Source organism: Colobus angolensis, unplaced genomic scaffold, assembly GCF_000951035.1.
Source record: "Colobus angolensis palliatus isolate OR3802 unplaced genomic scaffold, Cang.pa_1.0 Scaffold58, whole genome shotgun sequence".
Classification (NCBI taxonomy): Eukaryota; Metazoa; Chordata; class Mammalia; order Primates; family Cercopithecidae; genus Colobus; species Colobus angolensis.
The window spans coordinates 10,575,126-10,593,313 of record NW_012119376.1 but is presented as its reverse complement, the minus strand read 5'-3'; the positions used below and the strand labels follow the sequence as shown (position 1 = coordinate 10,593,313).

The 18,188-nt window shown below is 38.6% G+C and overlaps 1 pseudogene; it reads left to right on the top strand.

Moving 5' to 3' along the window:
* LOC105526193 overlaps positions 1 to 210 on the top strand; it is a 902-nt pseudogene extending 692 nt beyond the window's left edge.
* The last annotated feature ends 17,978 nt before the right edge of the window (positions 211 to 18,188 follow it).

The following is an 18,188-nucleotide window of genomic DNA, read 5'->3' as shown; positions in this document are numbered from 1 at the left end:
GGTAAATATGGCATCATCTGCATGGAGGATCTGATTCATGAGATCTATACTGTTGGAAAACGCTTCAAAGAGGCAAATAACTTCCTGTGGCCCTTCAAATTATCTTCTCCATGAGGTGGAATGAAGAAAAAGACCACCCATTTTGTAGAAGGTGGAGATGCTGGCAACAGGGAGGACCAGATCAACAGGCTTATTAGAAGAATGAACTAAGGTGTCTACCATGGTTATTTTTCGAGTCTCGTCAGCTTAATAAACAGTACCTGCTCTCAAAATGAAAAAAAAAAAAATCTTTAAAAGATTTATTTATATTTTTAAAAAGGGATTTATTTGAGAACATATAAAAACATGACAAAACACTTCATAGGCCACTTTACACAATAAAATAGGCAATAATAACGTGTGTATTTTTGCAAGCATAAATACTCAGGTATACCATGACAGTCGCACTGGGATAAGAGTTATGAGCAGACAAACCATATCCATAAACAGATCAAAAAGGGAAATGTATAAATACATAATCACTATGGTTGGAAATTGTGTGTACTCAACTTTATAACTGTGGTCATCTAAAATATTGTGATGAGCAATCTAAGTCTTTTGATGAGATTGATCAAAAACCGAGGTAAGTCTCACCATGTACGCAATCACCCAAAGAACCAAGATCTCGAGAAAATTTATCTTGTATAAATGCAGATGTACGAAAAGGACATCTCTTCATTGCTGAGGAAGTTTCAACATCTATACATGCACAACACTTACACAAAGTCAACATTGTAGTAACACACTTTGGTGGAGTTAAATTTGCAAAAAGCGCATAAAACAAATTCAAATTCTCTAAGAGTCTCCACACAATTTCTACCACCAGTTTTGGAAATGATGCAAAGATGAACACACACCAAATAGCAAAAAAAAAAAAAATATTGCTGACAACTTACAGTCAGTAACTTTGCTAGCTTCTTCAGGCAAATGCAGTTTTAATTTATAAAAAGCTCCCAGAATGTCATCAGCTAGAAGGAATGCCAATGAAGGCAAATGACTCATTTTTAAACTGACGTTTTCGTCATTGTCATTTTGCATGACCAATAAGCTCATCTGGATTGTCCACCAAATGCATTGGCCTAAATAGAAAAATCAAACTATTTGGTAACACTTTGAAACTCAATTTTAAGAGCCTTGATTGTACCTAATTCCAAATCAGTCATTATGGTTTGGAGATTCAATTGAAATATATTTTCTTCTGAAAATTTTTTTTCAGAAGAAAAATTTTTCCAGTCATTAATATCTATATGAGTTAATAAGTTCTAGAATTTTCTAATCCAACAGGGGTGTGAATTGTATATACTTGATTAAATAAAAAAATAAAATAAAATAAAATAAAACTGGGGACAGTTTTGAAAGTACCATCCATTCGCCAAAGTGAGGCATGTGCTAGTTTTGCTATGTTAGATTTAGTGGTGATTATAAGAAGTCTATTTTCTTTGACAGTCAAATCCCTAATCAAAAATAGTTCACCATTTAATGTACTTTGCAACACTGGAGGAACCTTATAACACAAGTATTTTCGGTTCAGAAGGTCACTGAGCTTGCCAAGTTCTTTTTATTCTCTTATAATGAGTGTCTTTCGAAGGCAAACATGGTGCTATGTGTGAAGTGGCAGAAGTTGTACCTGATGGAGTAATTTGGCAAAGGAGATTTATTATATTTTTTATCTGCATTTTCACTTCCTCTATGATCTTCAAAACACTCTCTGCACTTGTATTTGAAGATTGGTTGTGGTCTACAAATTTTATATGTATATGCTATCCGTTTGAAAGTCTGGCTATTGCTTGGCTGTCATAATTAAGTGATTTTCTGCTTTCATGGCACCAATAACGATTAGCTTTTAAACTTTTTTCTTTCATCATTAAGTAGCCTCATATACTTATCACAGCCTTCCTACAAAGGAACAGTTTCACAAATCTCTTTCATTGTGTTGTGAGAAATATATTAAGTAGGTTGTGAAAGTTGTCAGAATCAAATGGAGTCACTCATGTCAAGAAAACCCTAACAAACACAGCCAGGGAAGACCATGAAAGGAGGGTTCTCAAGCTTGTACGCCTGATCATGGAAAAGACTACAAAAACCACAAAGTTGCACAAAAGTCATTGCAACTGTAAACAAAAAGTACTTCTGCAAGGACATCTGCCCAGAAATTGCCTACTTGACTTCAGACTGGCATCACCCTTGTTATTGATCTTTGTAGTCAAGGATAATTATTTCAAAACAATTATGTAAACCTCCACATTTTTTTCCTTTAAAAATCTGTGTCTTCCTTTACCTCCCTGAATACACACATAGTATTCTGTGGCATGCATGTTCACGTTGCAAAGCTCTATTCCCAAATGAACATCTTTTCTTTCGGAGAGCCTCTCTCTGTTACTTAGGTTGACAAAGAAATGGTATTTGATTTCCCCAGTACCAAATTTGTATTAGTCAGGGTTCTCCAGAGAGACAGAACCAATAGGATAGGAATGTATATATATGAGAGAGGGTTTATTAGGGGAATTGGCAGCTCATGTGATTGTGGTGGCTGCAAAGTTCGATTGTGGTGGCTGCAAAGGCCATCTAAAAGCTGGAGACCCTGGGATGCTGGTAGCATAGCTCAGGCCAAAAGCCTCAGGATCAGAGTGGCCACTGATGTAAGTCCTGGAGTTCAAAGGCCAGCAAGTCAATCCCGGCTCTCAAACAGAGACTAATTCACCTCTTGTATTTGTTTTTCCAGGCTCCCAGCCAATTGAATGGTGCCCACCAACACTGCAGCAAGATCTTCCCTACTTAATCTGCTCAGACTTACACACTAATCTCCTCCAGAAACACCCTCACAGACACACCCAAAATAATGCTTTACCAGGTTTCCAGATATTCCTTAATCCAGTCAAATTGACACTTAAAAATTAAATCCACTGGCACGTGCCTGTGGTCCTAGTTACTTGGGAAGCTGAGGTGGGAGGATCGCTTGAGCCCAGGAGATTGAGGCTGCAGTGAGCCCTTATCGCACCACTGCATTCCAGCCTGGACGATGACAGACTGAGACCCTGTCTTAAAAAAAAAAGAAAAAGTATTCCTTTCCTTTCCCAAATAAACAGGGAGCAATATGATACTAACCATATTCTGGACATATTCTGGAGTGATATATATGGACTCATTTGTTTCAGTAAGTATTATTTTCTTTCTATATTTATTCATTGCCAAGAAAATAAAGTTAAAGATTCTATTTATAAAAGAATGAATGTGCTCAATTGATAAATGTAGATAACACCCATTACAATTTACTCTTGGAGTCCTTCCCTTTCTCATCCAGTCATTAAAATATAATGCATTTCTGATTTTCTCCCACTCAGAAAGCCATATTTGGGAATCAATTAATGAACTAAGCAAATCTGCAAAACTGGTTTTAAATGCATAAGGAAAAGATCCTTTGGCACCATCATATTAACAACACAAACTATTTTTATTCCAGTGCAATGGCACAAATGTTTCTTTCTGAATCATATCTGAAAGTAAATTATTTAAGCAATTTCCTTAATAATTAGAAAATGGTATTTGTGAAGCCATTTATTTAATCACAGACAATGTAATGGAGGCCATTACAATTCTCTATCTACTTTGTTCTGTTAGAACCAAAAGCCTAAAGAGAAATGTGTTCCTAAGGCTCTAAATGCTTTCAAGAAACTGAGTCTGACTCACAGTGCTTTCTACAGAGAAGCGGAAGAAGCACACAGCACAGTCATCCACCACATGTGAAAATCAGTTACTATTTCTCCCAGTTATAGACATGTCATTATTCATAAAGCACTGTTAAATATATGAAAAGATCAAACAAAGGCATCTGTTTTGGTAAAGCTCTGACCTAAATTTCTGCCTGGGATAATGCATAGAGAAATAGTTTACTTCTAACTTTCTATTGTGTATAAAAGAAGTGTTATCAATGAAAATTGAAAGGAAACAAAGAGATTACAAAGCAAACCCATAAATTAGCTGTGAAGGAGAGTTCCTCTTACCATACCCTTCGCCAAATTGAGTATTATTACTTCTTGAATCTTTGTCAATTGGTAAGTGAATAACAGTGTATCATCAATGCTTTTATAATTGCAAGACCCAGGAATTACTGACTCCTATACCCCGAGTCTCACCTCCAATATAGATCCTGCCTCCCACTCCCTTCCTCTTGATCTGTCTCAGCTGGTCTCTCTCAAACACTCCTTCTTTCTCCCCTCCCAGCTGTCTCTAGATTTATGTTCTAAGATTAATATTCCTGAAACATTTTTGATCTTTCAGGTGGCATTATTGCAGAACACTCTTCTGCTTCTCTGCCGTATGCTTCACCACCTTTACAGTTGACATCTTTTTTCTTCATTTCTCTATTTATCCTTGTATAAGAAGGGGGCTTCAGATTGTATTATAAATTGTCTGCTTCTATGAATTTCAGACACATTTTCCATGTCTGTGAACTGGGAAGAAGGGTGTGCCTCAAATTTATGTGAATGGGGACCTGAGAAGCCTCCAAATCTAAGAGAAGAGTTAGGTGTGACAATGATTTGGTTGTCAGAGAGGAGAAACAGTTTTTGACTCTAACACAGCATATACCTCCCAACCTAATCCCCGGTAGACTTGTGCCCAAGTCTTATAGTGAAAGGTAGCACTCAAGAAATTAAAAAATACTTTTTTTTTTTACCAAGAGTTCTGTTGGGGCACAAGCAGCAGTGATTTTGTCCCAGTTTAACAGACAGTAACATCCACATAGGCATGCCTTAGTCCACTGGGACTGCTTTAACAAATTACCATAGACTGGTGGCTTAAAAAGAACAGAAATTTATTTCTCACAGGTCTGGAGGCTGGAAGTCCAAGATCAGGGTGCCAGCATGGTCAGGTTCTAGTGAGGGCTCTCTTTGGGGTTGCAGACTGCCAAGTACTCCTTGTATCTTCACATGGCAGAAAGAGACTTAGCTAGCTCCGTGGCATCTTCTTACAATGACACAGACCTCATTCATGAGTGCTCCATACCCATGGCCTAATCAACTCCCAAATGTCCCACCTCCAAATATCCATTATATTGGGATTAGGTTTCAACGTATAAATTCTCGAAGACACAAACATTTAGACCATAAAGGGAAAATAACACTCTCTGACATATGATCACAACAGAACACCACCTCCTGCAGCACCTATGGGGCTCCAGTAATTCAGCAAAGGCAGTTCCCAACAGAAGACCGTCATCCTCCCAGGAGTAGCAAAAGTGACTAAGAGGTCCCACAACATCAAGCACAGTGGCTGTCAGAGACGGAGATACCCAGCACGAAGATGTTGCAATAGGAAAAAAAAAGAAAAAGAAAAAAAAAAAAAGATGAGAATCAGGGAGAAAGACACATGGAAACTGAACACAACATATATAACTAACTCCCCTTGGGGACTACCAGAAATAGTTGGGAGGACATGGAATCAACTTTCCAGAAGTTTAAAGTCAAGGGAGGAAAAGCTAGTAAAGCATGTGTTTCACCTCTCGCAGGAGAGATTTTTATCTTGTGCAATTAATATCTTTTGGAACCAAAATTATCTTGGATACTGAAAAGGTATATAGAAGTAAATTTCATTATACTTAGATTTTGAATAAAGCAAATTTGCAATTCCAGAAAAAAAAATGCAGCCTGCCAAGTCCTATACATAGCGAACTGAAAGAGAACAAAAGTATCCGCAAGAGAATACTATTTAGAGTGATAAATAAACACTAAAAGTTAAAAATGGATGCTTATTTTCTTTAGTAATTACTCTCAAATTTTCATTTGTGGCTAGTTATAAATCTATGTTATTTATCTGATTAAAATCTACTGGATCTCTCTTTCTCACTTAAATTTCCATTGACACCATTTTTTTGTTGGTTTTGTTTGTTTGTTTCTTTGTTTTTGTTTTTGTTTTTTTTGAGACGGAGTCTCACTCTGTTGCCCAGGCTGGAGTGCAGTGGGGCGCGATCTCGGCTCACTGCAACCTCCGCCTCCCAGGTTCAAGCAATTCTCCTGCCTCAGCCTCCTGAATAGCTGGGCCTACAGGCATGTGCCACCAGGCCCAGCTAATTTTTGTATTTTTAGTAGAGATGGGGTTTCACCATACTGGCCAGGCTGGACTTAAATTCCTGACCTCGTAATCTGTCCACCTCGGCCTCCCAAAGTGCTGGGATTACAGGCATGGGCCCAGTAAGATTCTCAGTATGATACTTTCTACTAAAACTTAGACCCATTTGCATGTGAATATTTATGCCCTGGATCTCATCTGAAATGAGAAATTGTGACAAAATAAATATTATACATGCAATTTCAATCCCTGAGGAAATCAGCATTTTTTGTTTGTTTGTTTGTTTCTGTTAGAAGAACAATACTGATTTCTCACTGGCCATATAGAGAGCAAATCTGGAAATTGTGTAGCTCTATTTGCCACATAGCCACATAGTTGTGCTGAAAAACAAAAGTTACAGAAATCTTGACAATCATTCTCCTTGGATATCCTTATCTCATAAGCAGGAAGTTAGGGCTCACAGTTAGCCAGTGGTAGATCCAGGACTAGAATCTTAGCCTCCTAAGTGCCAAGTCCAGAGCTTTCCCCACCCAACGAGAAAACTCTCTTTGGGCTTCTCCAACATCATTCTCTAGCATAATGTTTTAAGTGTTTTTCCCTAAACTCAGAGAAGGAATCAAGTTCTCCTCCTAAACTCCTACCTCCTTTTCACTGTCCTGCCCAACTTTCGAGCATTGCCTTAAAGCAGATTCTCTTCTTAGCTATTGGAGTAATATTAGGAATACTTATCTTCAAATATGCAGGAACCAGGTTGATGGGTGCAGCAAACCACCATGGCACATGTATACCTATGTAACAAACCTGCACATGTACCCCAGAACTTAAGGTATAATTAAAAAGTAAGAAAAAAAGTTATTCCCTGTATTTATCCACAGAATGCTCTATCTTCTATGTAAAAACCCAGGAAATAATTAAAGGTTGGCAAAACTTATCAGTTAAAAAAATAAATTAAAAAAGTGCAAGAATATGAAGCAGACACCACAACTCATGATGGGAACTGAGTGCTCATTCATTCCCGTCATTACTATCCATGTTTGAGGTTCTACCTCAAATACAGATGGTCCCCGACTTACAATGGATTGACAGAATTTTTCAACTTTACAATGGTGCGAAAGCAAATGTGCTCAGTAGAAATTGTACTTTGAACACCCATACAACTTCTATTTGTCACTTGCAGTACAGTGACCTAACATTCAAAACTTTATTATAACATAAACTTTGTGTTAGATGACTTTGCCCAATTGTAGGCTAATGTAAGCATTCCAAGCACATTTAAGGTAGGCTAGGCTAAACTACGATTTTCAGTAGGTTAGGTGTATTAAATGCATATTTTACTTACAATGTGTTCAACTTACAAATGGGTTTATCAGGACATAACTGATAAGGCAAGGAGCATTTATACTTCTTAAGAGGAAGTATATTTCCCTCCTACAGACTAGAAGAATTCTTAACACCATTTGAGTCACCTCCTGCCAAACTCCACTCTCTTCATAGTAATTAAATAAGGCTGACCACACATCGCTCAAGAAATAATTCCCTCTAGGCTCCATATCTCTTCTTTCTCTGCTCAGAAAAATGGACCTTTTTCGCCTGCACTGTAAAATGTTACTGTGTAGGTAAGTGAAAATCTCTAAAGCTATGTATTAAGTGAGAAAAGATTTCTATATGTTAACATTGAAGAAGAAAGAAAACTTATTTTTCTTAGTCTGAATCATGCTCATGCCAAATTTCTAGGAAATTGACCAAGTACATGATTTCATAATCATTAGCTATGAAGAGGGAAACTAGAGATGCAAAACATAAAGCCGCTAATAATATGATAGCAGTGAAAAAAGAACCAAAGGAAAAACTCGGGTTGAGTTATGACAAGGCCTTCTCACTGCACCTGGTGAGCAAGCGCTCAAATGGGAAATCCCAGATCAAATTCCATATTTCACTGGATCATGTTACATGGAGTGCTAGGAGCACTTGCAGACTGAAACAAACTTCCATTGCTTTTCTTTTCATTCTGCATCAGAAGGGGAAGAAAACTGTGACAGAGAGCCCCAGGTATCTCCAACTTGGTGTATGGATACAAACAAGTAATCAGATGGTTTATTACTATGGTTAAAGTTCCTACCAAGACCGGTTTTGCAGGTGGTATTTCTAGAACAGCAAGCACTGAGATTGGTTGACATTGCAACCTCAGTTTTCATTCAAGCAGACACAGCATTCGACACTGCCTATGGGTCAGAGTTAGATTACACAATACTCGCAGGTTACCAAATTATTTACACAACTTCCAATTTTTGACATTTCCTACTTCCCTCCCAAACTTTACATATGTTGATGCTATTTTAATTCCTTCTTCAGCTTATTTGATTCTTAAAATTGATGCTTAAGATAATTTTCTTGTTAATAGGAGAAAGAAAAAAAAAGAAACTCTCAGATGAATCCTTCTAGCTAGATTTAGTCAAATGGAGCTTTGAGAGAGAGCTCCACAGTGCCAGACACTTTCTCACTTGAAAAATACTAAGTGTATGATTTATAACGTCTGTTATCTGTGAGTCATAGCTCTGCCTTGGCAGAGACATCAAAACAAGATTTTTAGTGGGCTGGTCCAGGAAAGTAATGGATAATGAGATGGGATATCTGTCTGAAGATCACAGCAGAAAGAGTGATGGAAGGGACTTTTTAGAGGTCAGACAGTGAAGATGACAAGGGAAATCCAGTGGCTTACGTAGGTCCTCACAGTTAGATACTTCCTGTCCATTACCCCTTCTTGGTTTCTCTGGCCACTTCCTTAACACAGCCCATCCTGCCAAAAGCCAGTGGAGGATACCCCAGGGATGGACACACACAGACGCTGATGTGTGGAGGTCCTGGCAGCGGCAAGACCAGGCTAGATTTCAGTCAGGCCACTTAAATCTCAATGGAAAGGGATTTTTGTTGGTGATTTTTGTTGTTGTTGTTGTTTCTTTTGTGTCTTTTTTTTCCCGCTGAATAGCATATTCACACCAACTGAACAGGAAGCGGACAAGTTCAGTACAAGTTCAGCTTCCACCCCACCTCTTCAGGCTGCAGGACCGAAGCTTAGTGTCACATTATACCCGCGCACACTTCAGCCTAATTGTAAAGTGAGGTCAGTAGACAACATATAAAACATGAAATTCAAATCAGAGTTGTTTTACATGTATTGCCAGGAGCTCTAATCACAGCGAATGCCGCCTCTCAGGATATAATCTGGGGCTCATCTCCTCTGCCTGCCTCAGATGGCCAGTAGGTGGGGAGCGCAGGGCCAGGCGTTCTGCAGCACCAGCTGAGTGTGCTCATCACGTTCCCAAGTGACAAACAGTCTCCAGTGACAGTGTGACAGCAAAAGCAGATGGGAGTCAGAGTTTTTGTCATTTCCCATATTTTTCCATTTTTTACGAGCCAAAAAGACTGCTGATATTTGAAAGAAGATGTCAGCGGCCAGCAGGGATCTCACATTGAGGAAAGTGCGCATCTTAGTGCATGATCTATTGAAGAAGAATATCATTTTAGGGGTAGTGATGGGACGAGGGTGAGGGAGGACAGCTGGACACAAAAAATGTCAGACTAGATCAGCAGTCGAGTCATAATGCATGATAAATGGACATGGTAGCAGAATATACGGAAGACTGCAGATATTTATACTTAATGAGACCACAGCGTATTTCCAAAAGGTTTCCTGATGCAGAAAAGGATTTCCATGGTGGGCCAGGTGTGGTGGTTCACACCTGTAATCTCGGGCACTTTGGGAGGCCGAGGTGGATGGATCACTTGAGTTCAGGAGTTCAAGACTAGCCTGGGCAACATGGCGAAACCCCGTCTCTACTAAAAGTCCAAAATAAAATTAGCTGGGCGTGGTGGCAGACACCTGTAATCCCAGCTATCGAGAGGCTGAGGCAGGAGAATCTCTTGAACCTGGGAGGCAAAGGTTGCAGTGAGCCGAGATTGCGCCACTGCACTCCAGTCTGGGTGACAGAGCAAGACTTTGTCTCAAAAAAAAAAAAAGAAAAGAAAAAAAGACAAGGATTTCCATGGCCAAATAAATACGAAGAAAATTGAGTTAAACAAAGATTGATTTCTTTGTACAGAATATCTCAGCACCTTTAGTATGCTATTGTGAATTTCAAATTGGCAAGAGACAATTTCACCATGAAACTCTTTTATTATGGACACTTATTAACAACTCGTAAGACATGTGCTCCACAATAAATGTTAGATTAGACAATTACTGTCTGTGTGGTTTCTATTCAAGGTGAGGCTTTAAGAAAAGAATTCTTAACATTTTCTTCAGCTCCATTATTTTTAGGTTCTACTACTTACTCAGCTAATGATAGCACTAAATGACAAATCAGACTACATCAGAAAAACTGAACCAAATATGGGAAATGAAATGAAGCAATTAAACTTTGGTCTAATAATTGACCAGAAAACCGTCATTTGCCTGAGGTCAGTGCTTCCAAAAACAGTAGTTTCTGGAAAGTACTGAATGTGGTTGAGTAAAACTTTGCAGATATGCGAGAACCCAGGACAAATTGCAATTGAGATTCTGATGTGTTTAATCAACTTATATGTAGCTTCAGAAAAATTACATATTTGATGTAAGATTATAAGTAAGAATTATTGACTTTATTCTACTATTCCCAGTGATAGGTCCTTCCTCATTAGTTCATGTATTAATATGCTCCCTTCCTTAAGATGGTCACCGACATCTCATTTCAAATATCAGCAGATAGAGTCTTTCTGGCTTATTTTTAAAAATGTAGCAATATGAGAAGAAAAAAAAAACTAAGCCACATAAACAGGTTGAGTAATGTGATTTTGAAATCTTAAAATCTACAAAAGGAAATATGAAAAACAACAAACTTTAAAGGATAATAAATTGTTCTCTTGCAAAGAAATGGGAAATGTTTTTAATCTCTTAACAAAGAAATATTTTCAGAAATGTAGATACAAATATTTTCCAGTGTTTTTGCTATTTAATATATGTTGTAAACCAAGATAAGCCCATAATGTAGGCATTGTTACTTGAAATATTTATATAAGCTTAAATTTTTAACAAGGCAAATTTGCTTCATCTCTTTGAAATATAAATATACTTACATATTTAGTTACCAGCCCAAAGGTGTGAGATTCAGGGGTAAAGAACAAGAATGGCTGGCTGTGAACTAGAGGCTTTTGCTAGAGCTATCAAAAGGAAATTCCTAGGAATGTTTCCAACTCATTTCATCTTAGAACAGGAAAGTCCAACTGCCCTAAACACACACATGTATATATTTGTGTGTATATGTATATATGTATGTGTATGTATGTATATGTCTGCATGTGTGCATTTCTTTTTATATGTTCTGCTCCTTGGTTTGTTCACTGAAACTTTCTTGGCAGTTAAGCCATATCAGTGTTTGTAAAGCTGCCTCATAAATTGTTAAATGACTGCTTAATAAACCGTCGTACGGCTAGTTCATCGTTTACTTAACTGTTCAACCTAATCGTTGTCTACTTTAGGACATTTACATTTTGTTGGCTTTTATTTTTGTTTTTGTTATTTTGCTATTACAAAAATGTTATAACAAATACATCTGTACATGCTAGACATATTTGAATGTTTCTGAGTATATGTATATGAAAAATTCCTAAAAATAAAACTGCTAAACAGAACATGTACATTTTTAAGTTAGCTAGATATTGCTTAGAAAAAGAAAAAAAAAACAACAAGAAGAAACTGTCCTCCAAAAAGGTTGCCTCAGTTTGCATCAGGACCAGCCACACTTAAAAGGGCTTATTTCCCCCACATGGATCTGACTTTATTTTTGGACTCTTGCCTGTTCTACCAGCATGTATCACACTATTAAATGACTATAACGTTGAGACGAGCTTAATTTTTTTCTAGATTGCGTGAGTTTTCTTCTGCCTTCCCTTCCAAATTATCCTGGCAATTCTTGAATGTTTGTTTTCTCACATGAACTTTAGAATTAGTTTGAATAGATCTAAAAATGTAGAGAGAATTGATCTTTTTGTGATATGGAGTTTTTGCTCCTTTTTTCTAGATTACTTTCTCATCCTACCTTTGAGGAGAAAAGGAACAGAGAAGCAGTTCTTTCCCATGCAGGAGGTTTGCCTTTAGCCAGCTTTGGCAAATTACATTTGAAGTTTCTATTTCCATAGAGAAAGTACAAATTTTTGAGTCCCAGAAAGCTAGGGAAAACTACCGGCACTTTTGAAGCATTCTGTGGGATTTAAATGAATTTCTTTTATTCATCAGTTGCTTGCATTCCTATGTGGGGCACTGAAACAGAGAGCTGCTCATATAGAAAGATAACCAAAGGAGAAATTCTTTTCTGTTGTATTCTCAGAGATATAAGAAACAAGTATTTTTTCCCTTCTTCACCTTAAGACAATGTTTAAGCTTGAGTCCCAAGTCTGATCTTCTCTACCACAAGAAGTAATTCATGACTTTGGTGCTCAGGGGTAAAAATAGATCATGTGAAGTCCCTTGATGACAAGTCTTCACCCAGGCTTTGTTTGGGAACCTGAATTCATTAAGAAAGGCTGGTGCCGAGGGTTCAGGTAGAGGAAAGAACCTGTCCTACTCTTGGAAAGATAAACATTCTTTTTTTAAAAAAAAAAAAAATTATTTCCATAGGTTATTGGGGAACAGGAGGTGTTTGGTTACGTAAGTTCTTTAGTGGTGATTTGTGAGATTTGGGTGCACCCATCACCTGAGCAGTATATACTGCGCTCAATTTATAGTCTTTTATCCCTCACCCCGTTCCCACCCTTTCCCCCTGAGTCCCGAAAGTCCACTGTATCATTCTTATGCCTTTGCATCCTCATCACTTATGAGTGAAAATATACTGTTTGGTTTTCCATTCCTGAATTACTTCACTTAGAATAAAAGTCTCCAATCTCATCCAGGTTGCTGCAAATGCCATTAATTCATTCCTTTTTATGGCTGAGTACTATTCCATCATATATAGATAGATAGATATAGATAGATAGACCACAGTTTCTTTTTTTTTAGACAGAGTCTTGCTCTGTTGCTTAGACTGGAGTGCAGTGGCACAATCTCAGCTCACTGCAACCTCTGCCTCCCAGGTTCAAGTGATTCTCCCATCTCAGCCTCCGAGTAGCTGGAATTACAGGCAGCCACCACTACACCCAGCTAATTTTTGTATTTTTAGTAGAGATGGGGTTTTGCCATGTTGGCTGGGCTGGTTTTGAACTCTTGACCTCAGGTGATCTGCCTGCCTCAGCCTTCCAAATTGCTGGGATTACAGGCATGAGCCACTATGCCTGGCCACACCACAGTTTGTTTATCAACTCATTGATTGCTGGGCATTTGGGTTGGTTCCACACTTTTGCAGTTGTGAATTGTGCCACTATAAACATGCATGTACAAGTATCTTTTTCATATAATGGCTTCTTTTCCTCTGGGTAGATACCCAGTAGTGGGATTGCTGGATCAAATGGTAGTTCTACCTTTAGTTCTTTAAGGAATCTCCACACTGTTTTCCATAGCTGCCGTACTAGTTTACATTTCCACCGGCAATGTAGAAGTGTTGCCTGTTTACTGCATCCACACCAACATCTATTTTTTTTTATTTTTTTGATTATGACCATTCTTGCAGGAGTAAGGTGGTATTGCATTGCGGTTTTGATTTGCACTTCCCTGATCATTAGTGATGTTGAGCATTTTTTCATAAGTTTCTTAGCCATTTGTATATCTTCTTTTGAGAATTATCTATTCATGTCGGAAGGATGAATATTCCAAGACTAGGAAGGGAGCAACTCAGAGGAAGGCATTCTCTCTCATAGCAAAGATTTATGCCCCACTTCCCTGTTGCACTTGATGGTGGAATGACTGTGGGATGTCATGTCTTAGCCCAGTTTTCCATAGAGCAGAACCTAAGGCAAAGATTAAGGTAGTAAGACTTTATTTAGGAGATGCAAATAAAGGTAAGGAAAACAGGGAGAGGAGGCTGGGAAAGATGTGAAACCACATAATGCCATAAGTTAATAGCTGGATACCATTTCATAAATCATGAAGAGAGATTGCAGGTTGCTCTGCAAGTTTGTTCATTTGGTATGAGGGTCTTTTCCAATATGGTCTGCAAAGAAGGAATTGTACCTTATAGCCATCCACAAGAACCAAAGAACAAAAACAAAAACAAAAAACAGGTCGTTTTTCCTGGCTCCTCCTATCTCCTCTTACCATTGGTCAAGGTTCACTCCATAAGGAGCTAACACTCCTGGACTTCGGTATTTCACCACCGTCTAGCCTGTCGGTGGCACTCAGGCAATCAAATCCCACACGCTGCCAGATGGTGTACCATTCAAACCTGACACAGAGGGGCAATGAGGTTCAGGTGAGGCACCAGCCAAGCGAGATAAAGGAGAAGACAATTGGGAGAATCTGAAAAGTTAAGGTTTAGTTCCCATAGAGAGGAAGGCAGAGCCTGAAAGGAGCAGGTTCCCATAGAGAAGAAGGCAGAGCCTGAAAGCAGCAGTGCCAAACACAGTTGCAACCATGCTTCAAAGTCTCATTTTTTAATATAGGTCCATGGATGATCCTACAGATTCACAGCCTGCCAACCTTAGAGACTGGAGGCTCGAAACTGTATTTAATTTGACATTTTTAAAGTAAAGTAATGTGGGATCTCTTACTATTAAAACGTAGAAAGGAAAATTCTATCAGAAAGGAAAAATACAGCATAATAATACAGCATATAGCAATCGCTCATTTTGCTACTTTAAATTTCTTTCAAATCCTCATTAACTTTCCTGAAATTAAGTGTGTAAAGACAGTTATAATCTTGTTGACAGTTCCCACTTTAGGAGAAAGGAACAAAAACATCATATCATGAAAAGAACTTAATGTCTGTCACCATTCTTACCTTCACTTAACTTTGAGATGGTACCTCTGCTTTCTAAAGAGCAGTGACTTAGTTTATGTTCCACTGAGAACTTAATATATGCCCAATATTGTGTAAAATGCTGTCACTCATATTATCTTTTTTTATTATAAAGTTCTGGGACACACGTGCAGAATGTGCAGGTTTGTTACATAGGTATACATGTGCCATGGTGGTTTGCTGCACCTATCAACCTGCCATCTACATTAGATATTTCTCCTACTGCTATCCCTCCCCTGGGCCCCCATCCCCCAACAGGCCCGGGTGTATGATGTTCCCCTCCCTGTATCCATGTGTTCTCATTGTTCAACTCCCACTTATGAGTGAGAACATGCAGTGTTTGGTTTTCTGTTCATGTGTCTGTTTGCTGAGGATGATGGTTTCCAGCTTCATCCATGTCCCTGCAAAGGACATGAACTCATCATTTTTTATGGCTGCATAGTACTCCATGGTGTATATATGCCTTGATCCTCATAACAATCCCTTGTGGTAGAATTACTTGCCTACATTCTATAGATTCTAACTGTAGAAAATGGGATCTTAGGGAGAATGAATAGCTCAAAGTCACACTGATGCTAAATGGTACAGACAGATCTTAAGAAGAAAAGGGAAGAGGAGGAGGAAGAGGAAGAGGAAGAAAAGCACTAAAAATAATAAATCATTACTGTTCAAAGTGAAGAATAGGAACCACATACACTATTTTCATTTACCAGCTATGAACTTTAAGAAAAATTCACTAATTTAACAATAACTTTGCATTCAATAGAGTTAATCACATGGAACTACTTTTTCCTCTCAACAAGATAACAGCATTTTAAAAAATAGAGGCCTGCTGTGGTGGCTCACACCTGTAATCCCAGCACTTTGGGAGGCCGAGGCGGGTGGATCATGAGGTCAGGAGTTCGAGACCAGCCTGGCCAACATGGTGAAACCCCATCTCTACTAAAAATATATATATATAAAAATTAGCCGGGCATGGTGCCAGGTACCTGTAATCCCAGCTACTCAGGAGGCTGGAGAATTGCTCAAACCCAGGAGACGAAGGTTGCAGTGAGCCGAGATCATACCACTGCACTCAACCTAGGTGACAGAGCAAGACACCATCCCGAAAAAAAAAATAGAATTAACTCACGACTTTTTCTAATACTCTAAGTAATTGATAAATGCGTCATCTGGAGAAGTCAAACGTAGATCACAATCAGACTCAGGAATTGAAATCTTGGAATTCGATCAAGTTAAATGTTCTCTATTTGTTGCAGATAAATTTGGTATTAAGGAGTAAAAAGAGCCTCATCTTTTCAGCATGCCTATTTTTTCATATTTATTGCATATGTACTTTGTGTCATATTCTGAACTCTATTGCAGAGACTCATTATTATCGGAGATGATGCTGAAAGTGGGGCTTATTCTTCCTCCACATTTGTCTAGAAAGGGCAGTCACAAACATGTTAATGGATCTGAGCACAAAAATGAATCAAAGAACACAAGGACCATCATTAATATTTAGCACAATTGGAGGAGCTTCCATTTACATAATTACCTGCCATTATGTTTGTGTCACAACTTTAATGTGGCACAGAGCAGTCGCTGCAATGTTTTTTATATTTTTAGAAAAATGCTTTCAACTGTGGTAAAATTGTCTTGTAATTGGGCTTAGAGAGATGTCCTTCAGAGTGGCGCCTTTGACCTTCTAGAAAGGGCAGGAACAGTTTTAGTTTTGTATGTATGAGCCCAGGAAATGAAGTGCATTATTTGTCAGCACAAACTCTATTGCACATCCTACTCAGCCATAAAAGGTTTTCAACAAACACAGGCAGATGCACACGAATGCAGTAAATTCAACATATTGCTCTGTTTCAAATCCAAAATAAGAATACTTTTTTTGAGAGTCTCACTCTGTCGCCCAGGCTGGAGTGCAGTGGTATGATCTCGGTTCACTACAACCTCCATCGCCCGAGTTTAAGTGATCCTCCCCTCAGCCTCTTGAGTAGCTGAGACTATGGGAACATGCCACCATGTCCTAATTTTCTGTGGTTTTGGTAGAGACGGGGCTTCACCATGTTGCCCAGAATGGTCTTGAACTCCTGAGCTCAGATGATCCACTTGCCCAGGCCTCCCAAAGTGCTGGGATCATAGGCATGAGCCACCGCATCCAACCATTGCCTGTTTACTTCTCACCCCCTACCGATAGACTGTAAGTCTCTGGAAGGAAAGAATTGGAACTTGTATCATGTTATATTCTCAGGAACTGGCTTAATGTCTGAAATATAATAGCCTCATATTTGTTGAGTGAATGAATAAAAATCTTACTGCCCTCAAACTACCTAAAAGTGATTAATATATGACTGAATAATTTTTAAAAATTTTTATTGATCTGTGATAAACTAATTATACATTATTTCCATCTCCTTTTTTTTTTTTTTTTTTTTAATTGAGACAGAGTCTTATTCTGTTGCCCAGGCTTGAGTGCAGTGGCACGATCTTGGCTCACTGCAAACTCCATCTCCCAGATTCAAACAATTCTTCTGCCTCAGCCTCCCAAGTAGCTGAGATTACAGGTGTGCACCGCCACACCCTGCTAATTTTTGTATATTTTGTAGAGACGGGGTTTCTCTATGTTGCCGAAGCTGATCTCGAACTCCTGAGCTCAAGCAATTCTCCCGCCTCGGCCTCCCAAAATGCTGGGATTACACGCATGAGCCACCACGCCCGGCTTCAGTCTCCATTCTGACAAATGCCACGGGTTGATTTGCTTGACATCCTTCATGCTGAAGGCTGAGCAACTCAGTACTCCACCTCTCAGCCTCTCCTGAAGGGAAGCAGATCTAAGTATGTGACCTTGAGAAGTTATTTCACCTTTCTGTGCCTGAGTTTCTTCATCTATAAAATGAAGATGCTTAAGATGCTTATAAGTCCTTCCTCATGGTGGTGTTGGGAGATTAAATATTGATAAAGCATAAATGATGTCTAGCACTAGGTCTGGCATGTAGAAAATGTGCCATAAATGTTTACCATTGTAATTTATGTTTGTTACACACAACTGACTGCCAACAAGTCTTGCTATATTTAAAGGTTTTCAACTGGGCAATTTTTTTTTACTATCTTTTCTTCTTGTTTCCTCTTCAGTGAAATGATTGATAGAATTGAAGTAAACTATCTCTC